Source organism: Mixophyes fleayi, chromosome 1 (genome assembly GCF_038048845.1).
Source record: "Mixophyes fleayi isolate aMixFle1 chromosome 1, aMixFle1.hap1, whole genome shotgun sequence".
Classification (NCBI taxonomy): Eukaryota; Metazoa; Chordata; class Amphibia; order Anura; family Limnodynastidae; genus Mixophyes; species Mixophyes fleayi.
In genome coordinates this window covers 58,693,352-58,720,801 of record NC_134402.1, presented here as the reverse complement: position 1 = coordinate 58,720,801, position 27,450 = coordinate 58,693,352, and the positions used below count along the sequence as shown (strand labels likewise).

General features: G+C 40.2%; 1 protein-coding gene across 9 annotated transcripts in view; it reads left to right on the top strand.

Annotated features, from left to right (window-relative positions):
* The window catches only part of APBB2 (amyloid beta precursor protein binding family B member 2), a 252,123-nt gene that overhangs the window by 34,603 nt on the left and 190,070 nt on the right, over positions 1-27,450 (top strand). For 8 of the 9 annotated variants that reach the window (XM_075194986.1, XM_075194977.1, XM_075194960.1 and 5 more), the window contains exon 2: positions 1,888-1,955. The exons of the other annotated variant lie outside the window; for it this stretch is intronic. The gene's annotated coding sequence lies outside the window, so the exon portion shown is untranslated. The remainder of the gene's footprint in view (positions 1-1,887; positions 1,956-27,450) is intronic. 9 annotated transcript variants of the gene reach the window in all.

The window sequence follows — 27,450 nt, the reverse complement described above, 5'->3', positions numbered from 1 at the left end:
ATACAATTTTGGCACTACAAGTGCTTTGGCCTCATTAAAATGGATTCAAAGCAGTCCACATATGAGCAGAATCAGCAACCCGGTTCTGTCACCAGTCCTGATGGTAGTGTTCCCAGTAGGTCATCTGGGAAAGGCGATGTCAAAGTACATAGTCTTTTTAAACCAGGGAAAAAAAACACACACCCAAAAAAATTTACCGTGTTGAAGCGAAAAAAGAAGTGTAACTGAGGAAAAGTTAAGTGCAGATAAAAAAAAAATTGCCAAAATGCCATTCTACACACGCAGTGGAAAAAAAAGAATGAGGCCTTCGCCTTCCTCTATTAGTGGCAGATCAAAAAATGTTACTCAGCCTTCTTCTTGTACGGTCACTCGTGACCAAGCAAGACCAAGTAATTTGGAGTCTAAAAGTGGTGCACAACTACTGTTACGTGTCAAAGCCGAGCTGCAAGAAAACAGTAAGGCATTAGAGGATAATGTATGCTCTGAATCAGAAATGACACCAATCCCTGTGGAGAGTCCATCCACCAGTGGTATGTCTAATCGTGAGCATTCTGTTAGTGACAGTGTACCCATAAAGAAGGGTCCTTTCAGCAGTTCTGCTGATGTGTGCCTTAACAGCCCGAGTGTAGCCGGTGATACACCAATTGAGGATGCCACTTTGGAATTAGAAGAGGATGAGGGGGAGATTTGTGTAGGCAGCGAGGGCACTAATGATGATGTTGATGATTATGATGCAGACAGATACCAAATTGCCTTTCTCAATTTCTATTTATATTCTAGACTCTATAACGGCTGAATAGTTTTCTATTTTACTCCTAGTGGAGAGTCTGATGCAGACAGATACCAAACTGCCTTTGTCCATTTCTCTTTATATTCTAATTCTACAGTCTATGCAGGCTGCTTTTCTTCTATTCAACTACAAATGGAGGGCAGGGGGGGGGGGGGGGGGGTCATAGACAGCGACCAAACTACCTTGGTCCATTTATTTATATATTGTTCAGTCTATGCAGGCTGCTTTTTTTCTATTTAACTACAAGTGGAGGGGGGGGGGGCTATAGAGACTGAAACCAAACTGTCTTTGTCCATTTCAATTTATATTGTACAGTCTATAACGGCTGAATTTTTTTGTATTTTCTACAAGTGGAGGGGGGCCTAGAGAGACAGAAACCAAACTGCCTTTGTCCATTTCTTTAGATATTTAACTATAAGATGATGGCTGCATTGCCAATAGGCTAAGATGAAGAGGAAGACAATCAGGTTTGTGTGCAGAATTAAAGATGGCCTACCAGGGATTAAACTGTTTTCTTCCTAATTTATTAGCTTTAGAATTACCTTACTTATGCAAGAAACAGGTGGAGCACTAAATTTGGTTATTTTATGCCCAAAATCATTGATTTTTAAACAAGATTGCAAAACAAAACCAAACAAAACCAAAACCAAAACAAGCAAGGGCAGTTTGGCAAAACCAAAACCAAAACAAGACGGTAATACCCCTTAGAATTTCACATCCACAAAAAATAAGAATTTTTAAAAACTATTGACCATTGAAAAAGGAGACTCCCCTTTTACGATGAAAATCAGGACTGACCCAGGAAACTCAGGTCTATTACAGGGTACGTCATACTGTCAGTGTCAGCTGGGCATGTATAGTCTGTACCATTGTATCTGACCCGTCTGCTCCAGTAAGCTCCAATAGGTCATGTTTAGTTATTTCCTCTTTGGAATAAAGCCGGTTAGATGGTTATGAGGACTCCCTAACCATGCATTGCTATTTACTGCATCAGACAGTTATTGTAGGGTAACATGTAACTGAACAATGCTCTTGTTGTGCTGGCTTCTTGCCCTGTTGGGTCTTACCCTCTGATTTATTTATTTATGCTTTTGCAGGATTCAAGTCATGTCGTAGAAGAAACAAGCTAAAGCTGAATCCGATCACAGTTTATAACAACCATAAGGTAAGATTTGGTGGGGAGACCAGACTCTTACTTGGAGGGTTCGTAGCATTGACGTTACATAGGGGTGTGATTTCCTAATAAAGACATTTGGGAGGGATGCTTGTGGTCTTTGATAGTGTATCCAGCCCAACACTGTTCTGTACTTTGTGAGTTCATCATATTCTGCAGTGATAAATTAGTCAATGCAAACTGGAAATTTATAGGAACGAAAGCATTTTCTCTACTTGACGCATTTATAAACACTGGTGAAGAGGGAAAGAAAAGTGTTACCCATAACAACCAATCAGACCCTAGCTTTGATTGTCTAAACTGCACAAGAAAAATGATATGGGCAGCACCACCATTTTCTTGTGCAAGTTTTCATAAATCCTATCCCCCCCCTTATCTCTCTTCTGATTGCCCACATTTTCCTAAATTACCCCTCCCCACCACCATCTTTGTATATCCTCCCTTCCTGTGCGACAGAGCAAATATATATGAGCAATTGTGTCAGTACAAAGTTGCATTTGTACAGATGCATTTATTTATTTATGTATGTTGACATAGTGCCATCCCTTGTATATTGCCACCATGAGTAGGATGAGGTAAAATCCCTCCGTATCCTAGGATTGGGAAGAACGAAAAAACAAAACAAAAGAAACCAAGGAGTTATTGTAGATTAATGAGGGAGCTCAGAATAGAAATATGAGATAGGATGACTTCAGCAAGTACTTCCAAGAGATAGATAGAAGTATTATGTAACATATGTGCAGAGACAATAACCAGAAGGAGTAAAACAAATGTGAAGTGATTTAGAGAAAACAAACGAATGTGGAATCTTAAATGTAATACATCAAAATGTGAAATAGTGCACGTGGGACACAAGAAACCCCAAAAGCAGAATACAGAATGAATAGTAATGTAATGTCAACAACAGACGTTGAAGTTGGAGTTTCAGATCATATGTAGGTAAAGCTGGGTACACACTACACAGTTTTCATCCAATAACCGGCTAAATCAGCCGACATACGACCGCTCGTTTAAAAGTCGGGTCAGTGTGTGCAGTGACACGATTGTCGAAAGTCTGCCCAAATGGACGATTATCGCCTCATTTGGTTGGTCGTACCATTTAATATTTTCGTTCCAATCTCGTTTCCGCTGTGTAGTGTGTATAGACTTCTGACCGATCCACAACAGTGAGTATGAAATTACAGTCATTGATCACGACAACATGGCTAAAAAGTCGCTAAAGGGACGTCCGCTCTTCCCTTTATCGTCCTAAACAAGCCTAGTGTGTATGCAGTCCATGGACCGAGCGATCGGAACATCGATTGCATGTAAAATCGCTTGGCATAAAAAGTTGGTTGAAATTTCTGTAGTGTGTACCCAGCTTAAGCAAGCAGCAGTCTGCGGAAGCAGCCAGCAGGACACATGGTTGTACTGTATAGGAATAGATATTAGTAGCAGGAAGATATAGGCTATATTCCACTTTATAGATAAGGTACAGTTTACAAATCGGGAGGCCATGTCTCCCAAAAGGCATAAATAAAATAGGGGAAAAAAAACAAAAATAAGAGATGAGCTACTAAAATGGTGCATGGGCTGCAGAACAAAACTTATGAAAGACTCGTGAGCTGATCAAGTATACACAGCTTATAGGGGACGGTACATAGGTGATATGGTATAAACATTCAGATATAACAAAAGTATTAATAGAGGTCAGGAGGGCAGTATTTTTTATGATTTTTTTAGAACTAGAAACACATTGAAATTAGAGGGAGGATAGCTGGAAGGTACAAGAACAAGCTATGACCGAAAGGGTGATAGATGCATGGAAGAATGCTGGGGACTGATACATTAAAGAATGTATGGGGCAAACAAATGTGTTATTCTGAAGGCTTAGTGGCTTATTTATCAAGCCTTCCGCATGGTTTAGGCAAATCAGAGATATGTTATGGAAACAAACACAGATTAACACAATGGGGTCTGCGAAGTGAAACTATTTAAATTAAGCTGTTCAGAGCTTGTCCTCGATGGCTATCGCCATCTGAGCATGGCGTTAACAGGTCTAACTTAGAGCTAAAGCACCGCTGGAGAGGGGTCTCCTGGCATCTAATTTATGTGTCGGTGTGAATGCACTGGCCGATGAGCACGTGCGCAATAAGGACACCGGCTCAGAACCTTGTATATTCATTCATTCACTGATGCTATCAGCTTTCTCTGGCACAGGCTTCCCCATGCAAAGTATGGGGAAACCTGTTTGACAAGGTCAGCAGTGGTACAGGTATTGCCACTGTCCTCCTATTGCTATCGCCATCTCTGGATGGTGATAGGGTGCAAGAAAAAAATGCTTTATTATTTAAATAAAGTATTTTTTCAGAAATTAAGTATATTAAAAAAAATATATATATATTTTTTTATGTGGAAAGTAGAACTGGAAGCTCAATTATGGGCTTCCATGTGACTCGCAAACCAGGTCATGCATGCGCAACACTGAAAACTGGCTGGCGGTACTAAGACGACTGCCTCCACTGTGTGTAGGTGATGGGTAAACTTGAATTGTTCCGCTCCATAGAAAGGCCCATGTGACTATCCAACATTCTTATTAGTATCATGTCAAAATATGCTACAGAGCAATGACAAACAGCGGAATCACATTACATACACAGTCCAGCCTTTAGGTGGTGGGAACAAGTTGGCGTTAGAGGACAAATTGGCAGGAAGACCTAGAGCCCACTCAGGAAGGATTGTCTACCACTGCCAAATATGCCTTGTAGAACAGAGCTACTTGGTAAACATGTCCTTATATACCCTAATCATCTGCATGTGTCCCATCCCTGCTATGCTCTATGCTTTCTCATTCCATCTGCAATTGGTTTCTTGCAATAACATTTGGATGTTTGATTTGCCAGTTACCATCCAAAACCCATCCCACAGCACAGGGCTTTTTTAACCTGAGAGATGAAAAATAGCAATTTTTGTCTGCATCTCTCATAGGGCTTTAAAAACATGCATGCTACCTAACCATATTGTGATAGAAGCTGTAGATTTTGAACTGAACATTGCTTGGAGACATTTACAAACACAATTCATCAGGGATAGAAATTGAGAACTCAGTCTCTTAAGTCTATATAAAAGCTGGTGTAGAAGCTGCATTTATTCTGCTTAACATTGAGCTACATTTATTTTGTCCACAGATGGCCAATCTACTTTTGTTTACTTGTGCTAGTAGTAATGTGTTTCTCTATTGCATGTTTATTATAGGTTTTGCTGAGTGGAGTGTATAGCATTCCTCCTGTGACAAAGTATAAATGGCCATGTGACTGGACTACAGCTCCTTAACTGTTACATATCATGGAGCTAAACAGATTTAAATTGAAAGCAGCCAGCCTTTAGCAATGATTTCTATCCATATTATGAAACATCATTGGTCTGAGTTACTGCAGAGATCTGTGTCCTAGCTCACAAGTCAGGGCTCAGTGACGTTTTTTGGCAAATTAATCCTAAAAAGTGAAGATGCAGAAAACATCTTCCAATATGTGAAATGGTTTGTGCATTTCTTAGCTAGCGCACAAACCAGAGGCGTCACCAAAGGAGGTGTAGCCATACCACTGGGGGCGTGGCTTGCGTCATTGGGGACGTACCTAACATGTGAAAAGAGCTAGGCCACCTTCCTACAGAAAAAGGCACCCCTAAATAGTTGCCGAGCAGTCCCGTTTTTTAAGTAGTTGGGTCAGAACAACTTAATAAGTATTTAAGTCAGGGCAGAAATACTTATAAAGTTGTTTGCAAAAATAATACGCATAAATCCAAGTATGTGCTCTTGTCACTTTTGTCCCTCTATCATCACACTGTGTCCCTTCATTGTCACTTTTGTCCCTCCATCATCACACTATGCCCCTTCATTGCCACCTTTGCCCCTTCACAATATCAAATGTGCCCCTTCATCATCACCTCTGTGCCCCTTCATCATCACACTGTGTATTACCCTATTAAGATGTATGACTAGGTCTTTTGCACAGTCACAGATTAGGAAGGTGATGGGTCTATATGAATCACAGTGTCAGGTTCTTCTCTGGCTTATGCAGGACAATTATTAAAGCCTCTAGCATAGAGCCAGGCCAGGTAGAGAGCTTGTTTGATTGGTGGAGAAGTTTACCTCACCCTATGTGTCTCTGTTGTTTTACTTATCTTTCTATTGCCTTTTTTTTCTTTTGTATTCCTCTTTTCTGGTCTTCTTGTTTTCCTTCTTCTCCGGCGCGCTGCTCTTTTCTGCTCCTCAGTTAGTCCTCACTGTGGCCGGAAACAGATTAAAAGCTAAACAGTCACGTGATCCTGTGGCGGCTCCCGGCAGTCTCTCCCCCTCTCTGCTACTACTGAATGTCTCAGTGGTAGCAGAGAGCGGAAGAGACTGCCGAGAGCCGCCGTGTGATAGAGCCGCCATGTCATCACGTAACTGGGTTTTTTTTGTTTGTTTTTTAATCTGTTTCCGGCCGCAATTTGTTCTATTATGCCGGCAGATAGAGGGGGGTGGCAGGCGGAGGGGAGTGCCCTGGGAGGGCCATCTGGTGACCGCTGGGCCCTAGGCAGTTGCCTAGGTTGCCTAGCGTTAAATCCGGCCCTGGCACAAACCAAATACCATCTTCTTACTCAATGCAAGGCAAGGAATATTGCTGACTTGTGGTCATTAAAAGGTCTGTGTTTTATTGTAATTTTACATGAATTATCAATAGGCAGAGATAAGATAGATTTTAATAGAAGTGATAGAAAAACTATTATCACTTGGTTTTCCTGTTCTGTGATCACCATCCTGAGATAGCAATAGCCAAAGGATAACTGTGGTGGTACTTGAACCCATGTACGGCCACAGTCCTTGTTAAAAAGGCTTCCATACCTCCCAACATTTAGAATGCCAAAAGCAGACTGAAATAGGCCCTGCCCCCGTTCCTCCCAAGCACTGCCCAAAAATGGACACATTTGAGGAAAACTCCTACTTTCCAGTTAAACCACAACCCTTTTGTACACGAAACATGATGTCCTGCTAAAATTGGGTCATTTGGGATGTGTGGGCTTTCCTGTCATTTGGCAAAGCTTTTCACTGGACAGGGCAACACCTTGATAGATAGGGAGAAGCCCTATATCAGGTAAATACCCATTTTCAGCGGACAAATTGTTTTTCTCCCTTTAGTAAATTTATCCCTTTGTCTTGACTTCTGTTGGTATTTATATATATATCTATCAATTGCTCTTGGCAATGTGTATACATATATGTTTTAGCCACTTCATATCATAGAAGCATAGATTAAACTCAGTATAAATGTAAAATCACTCCTATATGGTGCGGGGAGATGACTCAAGGTGTGTACCTTGAGCCTGTTTTTCAATTTCATACAAAAGATTTTATGGTCTGGAATGTCTACATTGGTTTTTCTAACATGCTTGCTTTTTGTGTACTCTTCTGCAAACATTTGCTTCTATTTGCTGGCTGACCCTGTAATTAATAAATCAAAAGATTGCTTAGGTATTTCTGGTCATATAAGCTAAACGGACTGAAAATATTGCCAAGTTATTATTTACGCATCTCCAAAAGATAATTCTTAACAGATAGTTTATGATGTAAGGGAAGCAGGGTGGCTTAGTGGTCATGAGTTCAATTCCCGACCATGTCCTTATCTGTGTGGAGTTTGTATGTTCTCCCTGTGTTTGCATGGGTTTCCTCCGAGTGCTTTGGTTTCCTCCCACATTCCAAAAACATATGAGTAGGTTAATTGGCTGCTATCAAATTGACCCTAGTCTCTCTCTCTCTGTCTGTGTGTATGTTAGGGAATTTAGACTGTAAGCTCCAATGGGGGCAGGGACTGATGTGAATGAGTTCTCTACACAGCGGTGCGGAATTAGTGGCGATATATAAATAAATGGTGTTGAGGATGCTGTATTTGTCAATGCACTTTTAAATGAATAGTCCAACTTTGTGGATGCTGCTTTATGTTTTATTAATTAAATGCACTTTACTGTAATGGCTATTATAACAACCTACCTAGCTAAAACCGTTGGTTAGACACACTCTCTAGTAGTGCGTATCTAACAGGTTCTTTGATCTGCAAAAATCACTCTTGATGTGAAGACATAAACCCCCTCCCTCACCAGCACGTCTTCACACTGATGTCACTAGGTTTGAATTGAACAGAGCTAATTACAATGGACCTTGCATGAAAGTTGTAGAGACTTCATTTAATATATTTGCTATGTTTGTTCTGTTTTTTTATTTATAAGATCAGAGCATAATACAATACTAGTAATCATCAGGTATGATTTAGCCTCTGTAACCATTAGTGGTTACAGAGGCAAAACCCAACCATTGTTTAATAAAATGAATATATTTTTATTACTCTAGTGCTTCCTGTCAGTTGTATGTGCTATGGTATATTTACCATAGCACATGGTAAATATTTATTATGAGAACATGCCTAACATTTTATGCCCTGATATTGATAGCTATCTATGAGTCCTCCCCACCCACAAGCTAGTTGCCCCCCTGCCATCCTCCTCATGGTGCAGCTTTGTTTTAGTGTAAAAACATAAAAAATTACTTACTTTGGTACATACTGTGATACGCTAAAAGTCCAAGTTTTAGTGTATCTGTTGTGTTGTTTTGTGTACTTTTTATTACATTAAACATAGCTCCCAACATTCAGAATCCCGAAAGCAGGACAAATAAGCCCCATCCACCCCACCCAAACCCCACCCACTTTCCCATTAAGCCGCATCCTTTAGTGGGCCGCGTTTCGGGATGCCCTGCTAAAATAGGGACAATTGGAATGTATTCATTAAACTTTGTAAAGAGCCACTGGTATTGTTTTACTTTAAAGAAAACAAACAAACTTCATATCCTCTGTGGGGATTGAGAAAACAAACAAGACGCTGGTTGACTGATTATGAAATAACATCAGTATATCATTTTGACACTGAAATGTTATTGGCAAGGGCCCCAATAAGTTACTTGCTGTGGGGCCCTCACAAGTCTTAGTCCAGCTCTGTACATTGTCTATATCTGCTATAAGAAATCTGCATTAATATAATTCCTGTAGTTATAGTACCTGTAGGCTATTCCGCTTGGTTATATACTTTATGTTCTAGAAATCCCTTAGCACATTTTGATACTGGAACGATTTGCAAGAAGCTTCCCATAAATAATCTAAGCCTGGAGCTTAGCACCTCACATCCACTGATTCACACCTAGTTTTATCAGTAAGCAGCCTCAGCTTTTCTCCAAGACTTCGGAGATTTCATTGTTATTTCTAGCAAGAAATCTGTCCTTTCAGAAGCTATAATAACAATGTACGGAAAACATTTGCAATCACCAGAAATGACTATTCTGTTCACAATTAATGAAATAATCAGCTGTGAACCGGTTAGAGCTTTGTGACAAAATATTATATCCTGCAGCTTGTTGTATTAATGTGTGTCTGTTTTACAAAGAAATATCGCAAGTAGAGGCTGAATGTGAAACTACAATATGAAGCCTTGAATAACAGTGTTCTCCCCACAAAATGTTGCCAGCCAGGTGGCATTAAGAAGCAGCTGGGTGGGGGCAGTTGTAATACTTTGCAACAATAATTAAAAATGTTGGAGGTTATTGTCCGCACCTGCCAGGACTGGTCAGACTGGTGGTCAGTGGTCTAACACACACTGCTGGCTGTAGTGCTCACATAGTGTCTGTTCTAATAGGAGAATATATTGTTTATTCTATTATATTAGGTCTCTGTTGGGCTCCAAGAGCCGGGTGGCAAGTAAAAACAGCCGGGTGAAGCACCCGGGACATAGGTTCCTCTGAGAACATTGAATAGCGATATCACACTGATCTTATGAGAAATATCAATGGATTTATCAACAGGTGGTCCTAAAATAAGACTTTACTGTAAGTTTGGATTTAACAGAATACATTAAAATGGGATGTCCTTTCTGGTGTGCAAGTATGAAAATCCCCCGTAATTGTAAAATATACATGGTTAGTCGAAAGTCAGTGACAACATGGAGCAAAAGAATTTTGGCTAACTGATGTTGAGACTGTGACCATAAGCACTGCTATACTGAGATTGGCCTCACTCTCTGAGGGTATGTGTCACGGTCGTCTGAATTTCTTGATCCCATTCGGGACCCTTGGGACTAGCTGGAGCAGGAGTGAAACAGAACTTAGCAGCCTGGATGAACTTCTTGCTCATGTTCTTGCTGATTGTAGAATATAGCAGGGGAATTAGCAGTCTGGAAATGTAGACAGGAACACTGCACTTGTAATGCAGTCAGGAACACTGCACTTGTAATGCAGTCAGGAACACTGCACTTGTAATGCAGTCAGGAACACTGCACTTAGGAGTGCAGACAGGATTACTGCACTTGTAATGCAGTCAGGAACACTGCACTTAGGAATGCAGACAGGAACACTGGAGCCAAGAACTATCCTCTGGAGAGAAGTGTGTTGTTCTGGCAATGAACAGATCACAGCAGCAGGTTTAAATAGGATGTCCCAAACAACTATTGGCTGATCAGTTCATGTGATCACAGCTTCTGAATCTGGTTGGTTTGGAATGATCACCTGACTGCATCCAAGATGGCCGCGCCCATGCAGCAGGACAAACAGTATGTGTTTGTTTACAAATGAAGGTGTGGAGAACGGGAATGCAGCAGATGACCAGAAGGGACCCAGGTAGCCGTGATATGACAGCGGCGGATGAGGTAAGTGCGGCTAAGATCCCGATTTGTGACAGTATGTAATTAAACTTAAAGCGTACCTTCACCTACACAGAGTGGAGGCTGCTATTTTGTGAGATAAAGCTTACTATTGGTCCACGCAGTCACACCCATCACAAGTTGCATTGGATTGACGAAGCTGTGCAAGCAGCCTGGCAGTGGCCCCAAGCAGATGCTGCACTAGAGCCCGATATAGCACTTGGTGGCCTTGCACACTAGCACCATGGCTGACTTTCAGTTGCAAAGCTACAAACACCACTATACATGGAAAAATATGATTATAAATTAAAACTTGTATGTCATCTACACATTTATATCTGAAAACATAATATAATTGATGTTTTGTGAACAGCGCAGGTGTTTAGTCATAGGATTCAATTTGTGCTAAAATTGAAGTGTTTGCAGAGCTCTTCATGGGAACCAAAATGAGCAATTGCAGAAGAATACCCATCGTAGCATTTAGAAAGGTAGATTTTTCGAGCCTGCATGACATGCATGCACTCTACAGAGTTAATGCTGCCCTAGGCAGTAAATATACCATATATTAGTTATTGTGCATCCCAAATGCTTTAAGTTCTTTCCAATGTCTCCTCTTATATTATTCTTGCATATAAAATAGGTGGTTGGTAACAATTAAATAGGAAGAAAAAGTACATGAAATGGACCTCAGACTATTATATGCAACTTCATGTACAGTGCTGTACTAAGCACAAACTATGATGATATATTAATACAGAGAAGCTTGGCAAAAATATCAAATGAGAATTGGTTTATTAAAGCTAGTAAAATGAATCTGATGGTTACATTGTTGGCGTAATAATCATTTGAGGTTGATCCAGATATGTTTACTATGTGTGATATGAAGCTTACCAGATACGTGAATGGGATCAAACAGTCCAGAGCAGAAAGTGGAGTTCAATATAGACTCTCCAAACGTACTCAGATTCCTCCAAAAGTAATATAAAAGGAGCTTTCTTAGAATACATGTATGTGCGACCAGGTTGGCAGCTACAAATGACATGACATTTTATGGGACAAAAAGGAAATGGTTTGTCGTGTTTCCTATGTGGGTTAGAGTGGCTAGAATCTGGTGAAGCAAAGCACAAGACATGGGCAGGAACAAGCCAGTCTGGATCAAGCAATGTAAGCACTCAATCCAAAGTCGTAGCAGTATGCAGGAGTTATAGGAATAAAAACAAGCCTGTGGTGCTAGTATTATACAGGAGACGGCACGCAGGAATAGAGACAAACCATAGTCTTAGCAGTATGCGTAAGTTGATACACAGCAATGTAGACAAGTCGTAGTGGTAGTATTGTGTATAAAACGGCACACAGGAATGGAGACAAGCTGTAGTCTTAGAAGTATACGTAAGTTGATATACAGCAATGTAGACAAATCATAGTGGCAGTGTCATGAACATAGAGAACTTACAGTTATAACAGGTAACCTATCACATAATTGTGGGGAATAAGGCCTAAATCATAACTGCAGTGTAAATAGGGTATATCAAATGAATCCATTGATAAATTGAGCTACTAAAGCAGGGTTTCCCAAACCCAGCCCTCAGGGCTCCCTAACAGTGCAGGTTTTCCATATCTTCTTTCTGGAGCACAGGTGTATTCATTACTGACTGACACATTATAACAGATCTACAGTTGGTCCTAATTATGTCACATGTGATCCAGAAAACCTGCACTGTTGGGGAGCCCTGAGGACTGGGTTTGGGAAAACCTGTACTTAAGTGTAAAATGTGAAGCCAGAGAGTCTGTGGGGTGTGTATTCGTTGACTCTGCACATCCCAGTGTTAGAAGATAGCAGTGTTACCTGTAGCAGCTTCAGAGGCCCCTGCGGTGAGATATATCCTGGTCTAGGATGGAATTTTGACACCTGAATAGACTTTTAGGAGCATGGTGTCTGGCTCAAAGAGACCATATGCGGACTTGGTAATATTTTATATAGACAAGAATAATTCAGTTTTAAAATATGCTACTTAAAATCAATAAAAGTAGTGATCAACCACATATTCCTCAATAGCATTATAAAGGCAGCTCATATGTCAAATTAAGAATTCTGTCACACAGAGAAGTTGATGAAATGAGTATAAGTTCAACTGATACGATGTACCTAGGCCTGTTTGGTATCAATAGATGGGTAAATTCATAGGTGATCTATTAATAATAAAATGGAGTTTGTGTGATGCTCCACAGAAAAGGTAGGTCACATAGTAGAATTGGGTAGTGAAACAGGCAACATGCAAATAGTGATTGAAAAAAGTGTCACAGACCCCAACCCCCTGGTGGAGAAAGGTGTAAAGGTGTCTTTAAAAAGCTGAGACCAGTTACAACAAATTGTCAGTCTTTTGTGAAATCAGTCCACATTGATAAGCTGTCCATCTTTCTAGCCAATTTCCCATGGCACAGATTATACAACTCATGTAAATTATACTCTGAATGTAACCCCTTTTATTTTAAACTGTTTTGCTATGTCAACTGTTTCTTATTTGTTTATAATTTATATATATATATAATATATCTGTATGCCCTGTACCTTTGTAAATTAAATCTATAATTTTAGTAAGTGGCGTCCTTGATACTATAACGAATCCATTAGCCTGTTAAGAAGAATATAGCTCGACCAAGTTAACCCTTTGAATGGCGGTGTGTGATTAGTTAATACATTTGACTAACAAGCCTAGTGTCACGGGCACTACGAGTCTTTACCCAGGTATCACCAGATGATGGACTTACCAGAGCAGTATAGGTGGTAATATGATACTCTGGTAGCAGGGTGATCACGGAACAGGAGACAGCAGATGGTAAGAGAATGCTCGTGGAAAGTCTATGACTAGCAGCACTGGTAATATGTAGATAATTGACACGAGGAACTGGATGGACAAGGAAACGTGAGGGTAGTCAGTGGTCTGCGGATAGCAAGTTGTACCACTACTATAGTGAGGAGGAATGTCCAGAAATAACGAGGAGGTGATGAGAGTCAGCGGTCTGCGTATAGCAAGTGGTACCGCTGTCTAGGTGAGGGAATGGAATCCAGGTGAAGGTATCCGGGAAGTCAGTGGTCTGCGTTAGCAAGTTGTACCACTGCTATGTGAAAAGATACTGGAAACGGGTGACTCAGGAAACAGGGAACAGTGGTCTGCCTCTAGCAAGTTGTACCACTGAATATATATATGTGAGGAAGAGCACGGGGAGATAAATGCAATGCAGAGTATACACGGGCACACTGAACTTGATCCCACGATGATATGCACAAATAGTAATAACTGAACAGCACTGCACAATAATACAAAGTCACAAGAGCTATCCAGGCAAAAAGGTAACACAGTCAAATGATGGTAATAGTCTCAGCGGATAGGCAACTCCAGAGGAGAACAACTCAGTCAAGCAAGATATGCAATACACCAGCACAGTCAATGAGAAGTATGCATACCGTGGTTCAGGAGAGCAGGCTGTCAGACAGAAGTGCAGGGATACCTGAACGGCTGGAGGCCGGCAGGATACGAAGTCCCAGGAGGGTAGAAGCGGTAATAAAGTAGGTGCAGCGCACAGGTAGGTAGACCAGCAGAGAAGGAAACAATACTCAGGAAGCAGTAGTATATCGAACTGGACACCTGGAGAACGCTGAAGAGTAGAGATGGTCTAGACGAGATGGAAGCAGCGGAGCGTTGATCCAATGCAGACAGGCGAGTTGACCCAAGCGGAGACACTGTAGAAGCACGGAGAGCGGATTAGCTGGCTGCAGGCACGAGGAGTACTGGAGGGTTGCGATGAGCAGGGTACTGCAGATACACGGAGGCAGCGGATAGGAATCAGCTGGTGCAGTCACGATGAAACACAAGAGAGTTGAAGTGGACTGGAAACTGTAGTAGCACAGAGGCAGCGGATAGGAATCAGCTGGCACAGTCACAATGAAACACAGGAGAGTGGAAGTGGTCTGGAAACCACAAACGAACAACAGGAATCAGCAGGAGCTGAACACACGAGGAAACACAGGAACACCTTCAGAGGCTCATGGGGAATGAGACTCGAAGATCAGGCAACGAGGTATTGACCTCTGGTGCTTTAAATAGGGAGTGTTGCCTGATCAGCCAATTAACTAAAAGGAACATGAACTGAAGGTTTAAAAGGGCTGCACATGCGCAGACCCTCAGGATGGTGGACGGCCACGGTTCCTAAACACACGAGAAGTAGCACTCACAGTCCGGTGAGTGACACCTAGTGTGTGTTTGCAATTACATTTGTGTAACAGTCTGGAGGTGTAAAGAGTTAACCCTTTGATTGATTCGGCGGGCATTGCTAACCTGTGGGTAGCCAGAAGCCTTGTGTGCCAGTGTGGGACAGTATATTGGTGTCCTATTGCCCGTATTCAATAGGTGGTGGCAAACCTGAAGTGTGTGGGGGTGTGAGAGCGCTGTGTGGGGGCGAATCAGGTCTATAACCTGTCTGATATGTAGAGTTAGACTGCAGTCTGTAATCGTGTGTAGCCTCATACAGTAAACACCCAAAGTCACGAAAACTGGGAGCGTGTTCGTGACAGGTAGTATTATGCATGAGTCGACACACAGGAATGGAGACAAGCCGTAGTCTTAGCAGTATACATAAGTTGATACACAGCAATGTAGAAAAGCCATATTGGTAGTATTATGCAGAATTCGATACACAGAAATTGAGACAAGCCACAGTCTTAGCCGTATACGTAAGTGGATACACAGCAATGTAGACAAGCCGTAGTAGTGGTATTGTGTAGGAGACGACACACAGGAATGGAGACAAGTTGGAAATTGAGAAGCAAACAAAATATACAAATTCCACGGTTGGGTGCAAACCTCATGGTCCCAGCGCTAAGACAGCAATACTAACTGTTACAGCGTATATAAAGATTGATCAAATAAATAATAAAGGAAGTACCACAAATTGATGAGAATTTAAATAAATCTTTCGACCTATTAAGGGTGAAAAATATAATTTTGTACCACAAATGTAACTTTCCTTTAATATGTTTACTTAGTAATAAATAATTTATCGGATAAATTGGTACATAGTAATATTTTATAGAAACTGATGAACCATATAAATAACTGAACATATTGTAATCTCTTCTCATGCTGCAATAAATATCATGTTTTCTCACTATTTCAGTGTAATATATTTAGATACCGTGACATATTGTATTATATATTTAACCTGTTGCGAGACTGATTTGCCTTTTGTTTACTGATATTTCAATAAAAAGTCTAGATAGCCTCTGTGTTTAAATCTAGCACTTATAACATTGAGCCGTTTCACCAGTTTTTTTTTGACTTGTTACATATAATAGTAAGTCTACATTTGTCCCTTAGGGATGTTATTTTTAATAACTCTGGGATGATATGATATATAGCAGAGTAGACTTATTACATGTTAAAGTTTGCAAAACTATTTGCATTTCTATAAATAGCAACATATTATCATTTTATGGAAGTTCTGGAATTGCAAAAGCCTTTATTTTAGTGTCTCACAACAAGACCAAGAGATTGTCCAAAAATTGCAGCCAATTCAATGCAATTACCTTTGAGCCAAATAGATTGTTATGTATGATATGCAATGATTTGAATGAAAAAAAAACAACCAAAAACCATCACAAATCTGCTACAGACAATGGCACAGAACAACTCATGGTTAAAAATTAATTTCCATTTAAAATTTTAACATAACACTTGGTATAGATTTAGAAATAATCCCTCCCCCCCCCAGATGATTCTTGTTGGGAGGAGGTCATGGAGGGAATTGGCAAGAGCTCAATCTCTGCGCTAATCAAGGAGACAGCCTACAAGTTGTACTATAGGTGGCACTAAACACCAGACAAGCTGGCGGGGCTGCGGTCAGTGTGATATGATGCTTCATATATGGTGGACCTGCCCATGTATAGTTCCTTACTGGAACATGGTCCTTTTACTTATAAATTCCATGTCAGAACAGCAGGTTGATATGGACCCTTGGTCATTTCTCCTCTCTCGCCCCATACTTGATGAGAGCGCCCCTTCCAACAAGCTTATTTCTCACATACTGGCAGTTGCAAAATACCTAATAGCCAAACATTGGAAGGGCCCTAATCCTCTCTCTATGCAGGAATTACAGAATTACAGTGGGCATGTCGCAAGCATGGAGAGTATTACATACTATCTCCATGACAAACCCCATCAATTCTTTAAGGTGTTGGCCCCGTGGCCCTTGCAAGCAAGCCTTAGTTGCCTATCCGCTTTGGCTACTCTTTCCGCAATTTGACCATAATGCTTGGGTTGCCTCCGGATCCCCCGGGCTGGATGCGGTGTATGGCGAGTAAGAATCTTGTCCTTGCTCATATTTGATTTTTAATTCTGTGAGCCAGTTAGTCCCCAGACGTGTTGCAGATATTGTCTGTAGCTAAATTCCTGATGCAATTAGTGCCTTTCCAAGTTCCTTACCCCCCCCCTCACTTCTGATCCTTTACCCTCTCTCCGCTTCCCATTGATATAATACATAAAACTTAGAGGAAACATCTTATATATTCATATTTCTTTTTGAGCATTATGTTGTTTGTATTTTTCCTGTTGTCTCCTCTTTAAATAAATACATTTAAAAAAGAAAAAAGTATAAAATGATTTCTAAAACTGTCAGTTTTTGGTGATCATTTTGCTACCGTGAAATTGACTCAACTTTCAAGCCTTTCTGACAGATTGCTCAAACAAGCATGTGAGTGTAGTTCTTCTGTTCCTGTGGCTTTTCTGTTTTATTTTAAGAACTGTTTTGCATTCATATTCTGTATGTCAGTTTGTTATAACTATTTGTGTTCAATAAGCATTGGGAGTGTTTGTCATATGAAATCACATTTAATATATACTTGCCTACTTTTGAAAAATTATTTCAGGTTAACACCTAGGTTCCATGCGTAACTTGTTATACCACCAAATGGGGCTTGTTCTGCCCTGACCAAGGGACGTGTCTAGCTCCACCTATGGCTAATCTAGTGCTGCAGGAGGAAGTGTGCTACAAGAAAATGGCCACGGCTCTCCTTAAGAAGCTACAAGAAAAGGACCACTGCTGTCTATCACACACCTTTGTGTCTGTGGTGTGATCACCCACTATTTCAGGAGTTTCACGGATATTTTGGGAGAATTGTGAAGTGTGGTTTAATGTTCTGTTTTTTTGTAATGAAATAATCCCCATGTCATATAGGCTTGACTTTTATAACTCTACATTTTGTGAAGAGCATTGTTTGGTTTATAGCAACTCTAAATAAATTAGGTTGGGAGTTAATTTTGGGATAATTCAGGGAGTAACTGAAAATTTCCTAAGAGTGTCAGCTAAATATTACAGGTGGCAGGACAATGTGTGTGTGAGGGCTTGCAGTAATTTTAGACACATCGTGTTTTTGTACTATTTAGCCATGTCATGCCCACTTGTCATGGATGTCCAAGTGAGTCTGTGATTCTGATACAACTGCACTAATCTCTACTATGAAGATATTCTTTATGTAAAATATTGTCTCTAGAATGAATTGATTTTATAAGGAGCGCTATGAAATTTCATGATGTTTACAGTTTATGCTTGAAGATGACAATACACTGAACCCACTCGCACATACAGACACATATTCTAATGAAGATCCTTTTATATATTCATTTTGGATATAGTTGACTATGCGCATTGTTTTCCTTAGATGGTTTTTGTGCTTTGAAAGTTTCAAGGTTGTCATTTTTAAGGTAGCACATTTCATATGTAAAGTCCTCGATTATTATACATTTCTGGATGTTGTATTATGCAGTAATGGGTGTTGGGAGTTATATAGACAGGCAGTAGGAGGGTTGAGCTCATTAGCATGCTAAACCATACATACATTTACATTTGTGATATGAACATAGGCACACCAATTATCACACCACGCTGATTGTGCAGCTCCATGATATCTGGGTTAATCACAGGTGTGTCAGTCAGTGAAGCGGCCACTTTGACTATGTAATTTATGAGGAAAATTCATACAAATTACAGGCCAAGAGCTGCAAAATGTTAAAAAACCCAAACTGTTATTTCTGGCATTGGACAAAAAGACTAAACTGTTTATAACAATGTATTTGTGTAGTGACGATTATATAAATGGACCAATAACAAATGGGCATTAAAACTTAAATAGGAGAAGGATGATTAAGTACAAACGGGGTGGAGGGAGGGAGGGATGCAGATACAGAGGCGGGTGGCCCGGCACTGGTTATTCAGAGCTGATTGTGGGAGGGGGAGAGTAGCTATGCAGATCAAAAACTTGCTATTGTTCGGTGCAGTCACCCCTGCAGGCTGCATGAGCAACTCCTGCCTTTGCTGGGTGGGTGATCTTGCATGCAACAGTATTATTATTATTATTTGTGACAGGAAGGACCGCCTATGTCACCCTGTATGTTGTTGCTGGGAACCGGCTGGGATTACTTTGCCACCGTTCCCTTTCGTTATCCCAAATGCGCCCTCTAACCGCAGTAGAAGGGGCTTATAAATGCTGCCACCACTGGACTCCTTCACGGCATCCAGAACCTCGTTCCTTCTGGGTAACTGTCGCTGCTAGGGTACCCCCTTGCTGGTGTACCTGGGCTGGTACCCCTGACCTCTTCCTATAGATCAGGGTGCTGTGATGGATCCCCCCTGGCCTATCACACTGGCCAGAGCTGCTGGGTAGCGGGCAGAGCGGTGGTACCGGAAAGCTGGATCCAAACTTCAGGGAGTTGTATCTAAATGGTGGGCCTTGAAGTAAGAGGGACTACTAACTGATAAACCCTGTAAATCCCTGCAGAAAGTAAGACCTTAAGACCTGTCACCATGGCACACACCTGCCCACCTTGTAGGCAGGTTAGACATCTCTCCCAGAATGGAGCAGTGGAGAAATATTTATCGTTTTAGAAAACAAAAGGTGTGCCACAAAATCTATAGAGAAAGCCACTACATAAGACTTAACAAGGCATAGTTATGTATTTACATTTCACAAAGCATAGTTGGTCAAAAAAAAAAGCCGCTGTTCTATACATCACATTTGGAGAGCATGTTGTTCTACAAGAAATTCTATCTTAAGTTTGTGCCACGTTTCTTGTGCCCATGGCTTAATCACAGCATATAATACTCCTTGCCTATTGTAATCACCTTCCGTTTGCAATGATCAACATATGTATGGGTATCAGAGACATCAATCATGAGCAATGTAATCCTATTGGTTGAGGTCTATATAAGAATCGTGTCTTTGCCTTAGACGAGTAATTTCCCATGATTAAGCTTTGGCGAAACGTACGTCGGGTAACGTGACGCGTGACGTCACAAGACCCGGAAGTAGAGAACAGGTCAGCGGTATTTCACCGCGGTCGTGTCTCACAAATAAGGGCAGTAATTATTAGATAATTTAAACCGTTTGATAGGAGTCTATCTCAGGGTCTTTATCTTAGGGACATACAATGTATCTGTGGGTTGCTCAGACGATCCCAGTGGGAAGTTCAGAGAGCTCCATTTGAGGGCAGATATCACGGCTGTGAGACTCTGCATAGAGGGATTTCTCACTTGCTGATACTGTTATGCAGACACACTGGCTTCTAACACAATATCTAGTAATAACACAGATGGATATATAAACCTCTATACATATATTTTTTCTGTGCAACAAGGTTTACAACTGGTTTAATCATATTTTGGTTTGGATATTAAAATATACATATTGATGGGTGCTACTATTACACATATGATATCTTTGTGATAGGACCCTTTATCCACTACCTTGCCACTATAAATCTGCAAACAGACTATAGAAAAAAAAATTCACTGGAATAAAGGTTATGTGCAACAATATATGATTATATCACGCAGATACTTATGATCACATTTCCATATAGGGTTATCAATAAGAGTTGGGATTGTATGTGGGAATTAATTATAGCAACTAATATTGTGCATAAATATAAACCCTTCTCATACTCCCTCTCTCTCTAGCCTAATATTTTTCCCACAGAGGATACAATAATAACACATAAGAACGCTTTATATTTATCTATGACAGTATCCAAACTGATGTGGGATGTATAATGACCCTGTGATGGCTATAATGATAGCTAAACATACTACAAATATATACCCTGATGAGACCGAATACACCAATTAATAGTGGTCCTAAAAACCACTACTCAATTTGAGACTAGACCAACCCCTATGTAATCAGCTATATCCAGCTAAATGTATGAATAGATAATTAATAGGGGCAATTGACCTTCCCTACGGGTCAATTTTATATATTCTCTTTCACTGCATTTCAATCTTTCTCACATCTATATATTTTTTTAATTCGCCGATTGTCATGACATTTGGTCATTTGTCTAAATCCTTTTAATAAATAACTAATAAAGTTGATTTTATGTTTACAAATCCTATGGATAGGAGTGCTTCACACACTACTTTGTCCAGTTGATATCTAATATCAACTGTATTCTTTCTAAACTCTAGATTCGTCTAGTTATGAGAGCACCCTCTCATATTGTATGTTAATTATAAACCATACTAATTTGAGGTTTATCCTTACCTTGGAGCGGATTAAAATCCCCCCCCCCCCCCCTTTGGTCTCACAGACGTTTGTCAGAAGTTAACCTACACTGTACTTATTGCAGAGTTTGCAAGCATAATCCGGTCATTATTATGTGCCGCTACATAGGCTTTTAAAATGTTGACATGCACAGTGCACCAGTGACACTACATATTCACGGTCTTTCTTAAAATATTCTCTTCTTGGACCAGTACATATTTAGTCAGGAATATTTCAACATTTCTAACTACAGCAAAGATTATGATTTTGAATGTGTCAACCTGGCCATATGCATTTAAAGTTTAGATCCAGCTGTTTTTACTCGAATTGTAAGAAAATAAAAAATGTGCCTGGTTAACAGTAGCTTAAATGCAATCAGATGAAATGATCAGGAATAGTGGAAAATGTTAATCTGCAGTGGTTGAAATGAAGTTCTTTGAAGTATGTGTATTACAATCAAGAGGCAAAAGTATGATATGCATGAAGTGATCATTCTTCATCTGATAGTTCTTCTCAAATGTTTATTTTTGCTTTTGTTTATAAATGCGATCGCAACCAGAGTGCTGTAATTGAAAATTATGCAATCATATATGAAACCAATCGTTCATTATAATAGGAAAACTTTTATCTATGATCAGCCCTACAAGTTTCAACCAGCAATTGATATGTTTGTGTATTTCTTAACTAATAGAAATAAAAGGTTACCTTTTGACCTTTTGCTATACCTCTAATACATGTTACGTGTCTGTCTATACTGTAACTTGAGAGGGATTTACTAAGTCATACCTCCCAATTTAGCCAGCACAGTTAAAGTCCCACCACTGCAGATGGGATAATTGGGAGGTGTGTCTCATTCATGGAGGTGTTTGGAGGGGCGGAGAGTACGAGGCAGCTTAACACTTCAAAAGTGCTAAGGGTTGTGGTCTCAGCCCCATCATGATGTGGTCACGCCCCCATTGTGACATAACCACGCCCCTTGTCCTGAAGCCTGATACCCAGATGTTGGGAGGTTTGACTAAGTATCTGCAATATATAACTACAACAAATTAGACCAACTGCAGTATACAGTATAGTATTTCCATCAACGGTACAAATGATGCAAATTATGTTTTACTCTTTTGTTTCAAATTAAAATATGTCTGGTAGTAAATGTCAAGAAAATATAATGTTTTTAGTATTAAAAAATGTGTTTGCTATGCAGTTTAGAAAAATCTGTTAAAAATAAAAAAAGTACACACGTCTGTTTTCAACTAGGAGCGGATCTGAAGGTACGTCTGTTGTTGAATACGTGTCTCGGTCCGCTCTGCTCTAACAGACAATACACTGCAGGATACGTCCAATACATATCTGGAATATAAAGTCCCAAAAGAATGCAGAGAAAAAAAATCAATTAATGTCACCTGTTAGTAATATAGTCATTAATGACAAGATGTTATTTCCCCCCCCCCCCATAAAATACATTTAATAGATGTTATGAATGTGTGCTGTGCACAAAATGCATATATATATATATATATATAACATACCCACTTAATAAATTTCTGGTATATTCTCTGCCGAAAATGAAATTAAAATGTACTTTCTGTCACCTTTTAATACCAACATGACGATAACGCCAGTTTTTGCATGTGTCTTCAGCTGACATTATAAGAAGCACCACCTTAATATTTTTTCTGCTATTCCAATGTCTGCTGTGTGCTGTTGTGTAAGCAGTGCTGATTCCATCCTCCTTCCTCTTTATATTTTTATTTGTACTAATATTGGTAGATGTTAGGTAAGTGACAGAAAGTCCTGTAGCGCACAGGCTAACACTCTGGCAGTGTTGCGTTATGTAGCTGGTGAGTGTCTGCTCTGTTGCCAGGGATTATAAGCACCACTCTGCTCTGTGCTCTCCCTAGACATTGAATTTAACTGAGCCTTGTCAGCAGATCAGAGTTTTCTCTCATTTACTATAATTGCTCCTGGGGATTATCACCACTGCACACTTTAATGAATACTTCCTGATTTTACATAATCGTGTACTCTTAGTATTGCTCTAATGGACGCCAACATAATCTGGAGAAAGGAAGAGGAATCTGGTAACTGTGGGCACTGCAACATTTTATTTATCTCTAGGCCTGGCCAAGCTTTTATATATTGTATGTTGTAGTTATAGGGGCATATATGTGGAAATGTGTTAAATGTGTTATGCCTTATTAATTCATTTATATATTCCATTAATGTTACATTTCATTTATATTCCTTTTTCATACACATTGTGGGGTCTTTTATCCAGAATGCTTGTGACTTGGGGGTATTCTGGATAAGGTGTTCTCTGTATTTTTTAGGATGAACATTAAATAGGGCCATACATGCCGCACCGGAGTCATTGTAATGCGATTCACTTATTTTAATTATTTGATTTAATAATAGGGGGGATATAAAGTTTATTTGATACAATGCGCTCAATATCAAAGTTTGAGCAAACATAGAAATCATTTCACAAAGCCAGCACAAACTAATGCTTGTTTATATTCCTGAAATGTTTTAATTAACAAGGGATTATTTAAAATACAGTGCAGTAGATTTGTATTATTAAATGCTTAGTGTAATATTGAGGATGTGCTTTCTGTTTGGGGTCATGATGAGATACAGGATTTGGCCCATTACAAAATGGTTTGGCGGTGTAGTTTTAGATGAATACATGACTGGTTAAAGCTGCGTCCTTTACCTTATGCACTTGTGTAGATGTCTCTTCCCATGATCCCTTGCAGTTACACTGATCCTATTGCCAGCTGTATGAGAGGGGGCATCTTAGTGTTGCACTCAGAAGAGAGTGGAGCATAAAGGAGCCCAGATTAAACACATAAGAGACAACAGTCTGGGATACTAATATTATTTAGAGTATAACAGATATAAGTGCTGTACCTTTTACCTTCTACAACCATAGCCCATTGCCCCTACGTTATACTCTATACCTGCATTGCTAGCAGCATAAGGCACATGAATAGTAACGAGAGCCCGCAGTGCTAGTAATATGAAACAATAAATGTCACTGTTTGTTTTATGACCTCATCATCTGACTTAAAAAAAAAAAAAAAGCAGCTTCCAGGAAATAGTTGCGTTTCCCCGAAAGGTGACTTCTTATCATTCTTCAGGATGTTCCAGGAATATTTCTGAATTTACTGGGTCATAAAGAGTTCTTCCTTGGGGTAAATAACCACAAAAGATATAAACCGCTGAAAAAAATAGGAGGCAGATAGTTGTTTATGTTCCAGTTATTTGTGTAACTATCTCCTGCATATGTCCTCAGGCTATCACAGCTTAGGGAATATCACAATATATAGTTAGCTGCTAGCACATTGTAATACTGTATATGCCATGGTAACTGCTCCAGAGAAAAACATGAAGGATATTACATTTCATTTGCCGTCACTTAGGCTGTGTAAATTACAGTGATGAGGCCCAAGTTGCTCTCTATTCTCATTTCCCATAAAGTCTCACATTTTGCAGCAGCAATGTGTGGCTGGCTCATGGGGCTATATTGTTTCCCATAACCATTATAGTAGTAACTGCCCCTGAAACAATAAACTGTAACCTCTATTTTATTATGGTGCCTTTGTTCTTGATGACTTTATCAAATAACATATCTGATTTGATCAAAAGTCTAGAAGGTCTGCAGGTGGAATACCAGATATGGGGATTGTGGGACAGTTAAAGAGAACATTGTTCCACAAGATATATTGAGGCTTATTTAGTAAAGATGTTACCTGCTCTTTTCTAAGCGGCAGTAGAAGAAGTGAATAATACGGTTATTGCACATGTGTGCCCATTGCATCATGTTATTACATAAGCCCCACCGAGAAATATTGTGGAAGGTGGTGGGATGTTAGTGGCAATGGATCACCCCCTATTTCTTGCATGGTTTAATGTTCAGCTGGGTTAGATGGAAGCGGTGAGATGACGATTACAATCAGATACCGCTGCCATCCTTTTTAAATAGTCTTCCATATGCTTTGCAAGAAGATCCCTATTGTTTTGGCAATAGGGATATTTTTACCATTGGCACCATGGTTAATAATACAAGCTACCCTGTTTTATTTACTCACTTGTAATATATGCAAATGCACACAGTGTACACAGTAACAACCTTACACAGATCATTCCAACCAGCATGTAGGGCAATAAAAGTGTCACTGTACAGCAGTGTGCACATACATAACATAAGGTCAGAGTGTGAATGGCACTCAGCATTCAGATCAAGGACACTGGTACTGTGCAGTTGGTTAGTTTTAGAACATTTCCACACCAAAAAAATCCATATTATTATTATTATTATTATTATTATTATTATTATTATTATTATTAAATAATAATAATAGATATCTATTATTATTATTATTATTATTATTATTATTATTAACCTATATTTATAGGTCATCACATTAGGTCCGCAGAACTGTATATAGGGAAAACAACAAGACAGATGGTATAACAGTACAATACAGTAAACAAATAACACTACAGCTACTGGGGTGCAAGGGGTATATTCAGCACAGGCTGAAACCTGTTCCCATTAGTGTGGGTGCAACTAACAGGTTTAGAGCCACTGAAAGAGGTGCAAAGAGAATGGAGGAGTAGAGTCAATAAGCAGAGAGCCCAAGCAGGAGGTGCACACTAGCTGGTGAGCAACAGTTTTAAGTAATGAGAACAGGAGCTTACAATCTAAAGGGAAATGAGGCAGACAAACGATTGACACCTGGGGCTGAGTCAGTGTAAAGGGATCTGAGGACAAGAAGCAAGAGCGGGAGAAATGAGGATAAAAGAGGGTGAGGTATACTACATGGTAACATGGTTAAATGGATGCAGAAATGCATATACACATAATTGCTTGCTAATGTTATGGCTCGCGGCTATTGATATAAGCTGCAGAAAAGGATAAAGAGGTCTTCACCTATAGCAGCCGCCTTTCCCGTAGAGCTTCAAGTGCCCCTAGGTCTTTAGCTCTTGCAGCTGGTGAATGAATAGGAGACAGTAGCCAAGATAGGAGTGGAAAGGCAGAGGCAGGTCGGGGTCAGGGGTCCATAGCAAGCAGAGAGGTCAGTAACAGGCCGAAGGGTCAGAGCTGGCAGCGAGCAGGGAGGTCCAAGGTACAAGTCGAAAGGTCAGGGCAATCAGAAACACAAGCAAAGTCCAGAAGCAGGCAGAGGGTCACAACAGAGGTCCAACAGAAGTTTAGCAGAGTATCCACGGGAATAAAGAGAATAGTCACAGAGCAGGTCAGCAGCACATGCAGGGCCCAGACGGTATAATCGGGCAGGGAGGCCAAGCCCACCCTGCCTTAAATGCACAAGGCAACCAATCAGAGGACATGAGGGGCCAGTATCATAATAAGCCCCAAGGGCTGCGTAACTAATTGGTGCAGCACTCCTTAATTAGTCTAGGAGGCTGTGGACAGAACGAGTCAAGTACACATGTGCACAGCTGTCAGATTTGCATGGCGCGGGTGGGAGCTACAGAGCTTCTCGGCTGTTGCTGGGACGAAGGGGTGGAAGTGACGTCCCGGCTGTCAGAGCATCAGCCAGGATGCACTGAAATGGAGGAAGATGAGCCACTGCCGGGGCGGCTCGTAACAGTTACAACATGCAGTGCTGTTAATTTATCCATTATTCTAAGTGGGGTTCTACTATAGCTCTCAGCAGAGTTACAGCGCAGTGTGTCATAATTCTGTGCATGAGAGCTATTTCTAGTTCTGGTGCCCAGCAAATACATTGGGGGGTGTGTTACTCAGAGTCCTATTATAACAGAATAAACCATTGTTTCTCCTAGTATAACAGGCACTATGTGAGCACTACAACCAGCAGTGTGTTTTAGACCACTGACCACCAGTCTGACCAGTCCTGGCAGGTGTGGGCAACTGCCCCCACTCGGCTACTTCTTAATGTCACCCGGCTGGCAACATTTTCCGGGGAGAACACTGATGGTGACTGGTATTTATCCAACCATGGAGAAAGATATTGATGAGTTGTAAAATAATGGTCTGCTGGGTGTTCAGTAAGGGTGCATATAAATATAAATATTTCTGGGTGGTTCTAGTTTAGTACCTGAGAGCGATTACTAACATGAAGCATTTTATAGTTGATTTGAGAGTATAATAGATAAATATATGACATTACCTTTAAATGTTGCTGATTAGATATATTGAATTCACATATAGCC